Here is a 2,374-nt window from a genome sequence, read left to right on the forward strand (position 1 = left end):
ATTGTAGTCTCTCAACTAAATGTGAAGAAATAGAATACATAAACTTTGTGTCAAAGTTTTGTATCAAAGTTGATTTGTTTGTTTTTGCTTACAAAAACAAAATGCAACAGCACCTCAACAGCAGACATTTCACAAATGTAACAGCCTCAAAGTGTTTAGCTTTAGCCCACACAGGGGCTATAGCTAAGCTGGAGTTCTATTTATTTGTTTTCATACAGTAATTCAGTTCAGTTTATTTATATAGCTTCAATTAACAACACACCATCTCAAGGCACTACAGAGACAATCAAACCAGATCCTGGTGCTCGAAATGAGCTGCATGACCTTTTGCTGCACCTTGACGCACGTCAGCCATTGACTCTGCATGTAAATCAGCTGTTTTTGCTGCTTCCATCACGTGTGGTGTGAATGTAGCATTAGATTGTCATAGAGAAGGAATGACAACATAATAATGAATTGATCTTACCTTGAAAACTATAAAACAATAATTAAAACATTTTATTTCTTAGTACTTTTCCCTCTAGTCCCTCTACTCTAATGCAAGAGACATCTTAAAAATATGATGTAATTTAATTCAAAATAAATAAATATAAAACTGAATTATTCCATATTTGCTAAATTGAAAACTAAACTGAAGATTTCCCTTGGTTGCTTTGGGACAGTTGTGGTCATCAATATCTGTACATATTTTAGATAAAGATGAAGATTAGTCCAAATAGCTTTATCATTACGCCAGGTAACAATATAACAAGAGAGTAACATCTCCTCTGGAACTCTCTACCACCCCAACTTAGAAACACGGACTCAATTCTCCATTTTAAAATGCAACTCAAAACCCATCTGTTCAAGGTTGCTTATTCTCTTTAAAAATATCAATTTCACTGTCACAGCCTCTGTATTTTTTAAATGTTTTTAAATGTCTTTATAATTATTATTTTTATTTTTTCTGACACTTTTTATGTTTTTGTACAGTGACCTTGAGTGTCCAGAAAGGCGCCTTTTTAAATAAAATGTATTATTATTATTATTATTAAGTATACCTACAACCTTATTAATAAATTGCTAAATTGCATTACTTTTACTTATAATGTTAAATCTGACATACTAGATTCACTGATAATCACACCTTATATTTACCCTTTTTCCCACACATCCCACCATCAATATAATGTGTCCCACAGAGGTCCTATGAATTTAATTGGATTTTTTCCTTCATTAAGACCCATATCTTCTCATGTACTCTTGAAAAAGCAGTTAAAAATAAATGTAATCTACGTATGAATATCCCTCTATTATTATTATTTTCTTAATTCGTATTTTATTGTTATTTATTATTATTACTGTCGTTTTATTACCTTATTATTGATTTCTTGGTTTTTCTTGCTCTTTTTTTTTTCTTAATCTTTCTTTTGCAGGTGAATGTGGGATCTGACGTGGTTGTGAATTCAACAGGATGGATCCAGGTGGGGACAGGGGGGAGGGACTCCCTCCCTCTATAACTACTCTATGTGGGGAACATAAAAGCCAGAGCAAAGCTCAGAGGTAAGCTCACAATCTCTAATAGTCCATATATATCAGACCAAAACAGATGTGGTTATAAAGCTGTTGCTGTTCATTTTGGTTGCTTCATCCAGACTGAACTGAGGCAGCTCAGCATGGCATCTGTAGGTTCTCACCAACAGCAAGTCAGTGCTGCAAAAACAGCAGAATGACACCAGCCTGTTGGTTAGAGCTCTTGGTTCCAACATGACATATGTGGAAAAACTCACCAGCTTCCAACACATTTCCTGGATTGTGACAATCAACATTCAACATTATTCATTCTAGAATGAAGGATGGATGATCACCAAATATGAAAGAATCTCTTTATTGATTTTTAATCAATATACAACCCAGATTAATGGAACTAACTAGTCACGCTATGTAGGCATTGATTGGGTCTCAAATTGGTTTTAAGAAAATTAGCTTAAATGTAGCAGAATCTTTGTTACTAATGTTATTTCAGTTCCTACACAGTTTTTCTGCATCAAAACTAAATAGACAATTAACATGGAGCTGTTTTTTTATCTTGTAGACTTTCACATTTGGGTGCCAGAATTTAGCCTGGTTCTTGCACATATGTGTCCATATTATAAATGCCATAAGGGATGTAGGTAGAAGCTAACAGAAATGTGTTTTTTATATTTTTTTACTGTCAGGATGTATGAAGCACTCACATCACAATCAGATCCCAGCCCCTTGTCCTCCAGGACCATTCGTTCATCTTCTGAACCTTTAACTTCAGAGAGGTGTGTTGCATCCAGCTGCTCTAACTTAGGAAATAAGTCATTCTGAAATATTATTTCAACAGGTACTTAAAGGAATAGTACACCCA

General features: G+C 34.2%; 1 long non-coding RNA gene across 1 annotated transcript in view; it reads left to right on the forward strand.

Annotated features, from left to right (window-relative positions):
* The first annotated feature begins 1,408 nt into the window (after nt 1–1,408).
* LOC107094029 overlaps nt 1,409–2,374 on the forward strand; it is a 3,669-nt gene continuing 2,703 nt past the window's right edge. The window contains exons 1-2 of the long non-coding RNA XR_001481645.1: nt 1,409–1,542; nt 2,199–2,288. This is a non-coding gene — a long non-coding RNA (uncharacterized LOC107094029). The remainder of the gene's footprint in view (nt 1,543–2,198; nt 2,289–2,374) is intronic.

Source organism: Cyprinodon variegatus, unplaced genomic scaffold (genome assembly GCF_000732505.1).
Source record: "Cyprinodon variegatus isolate N-32 unplaced genomic scaffold, C_variegatus-1.0 Scaffold458, whole genome shotgun sequence".
In the NCBI taxonomy this organism is placed as follows: domain Eukaryota; kingdom Metazoa; phylum Chordata; class Actinopteri; order Cyprinodontiformes; family Cyprinodontidae; genus Cyprinodon; species Cyprinodon variegatus.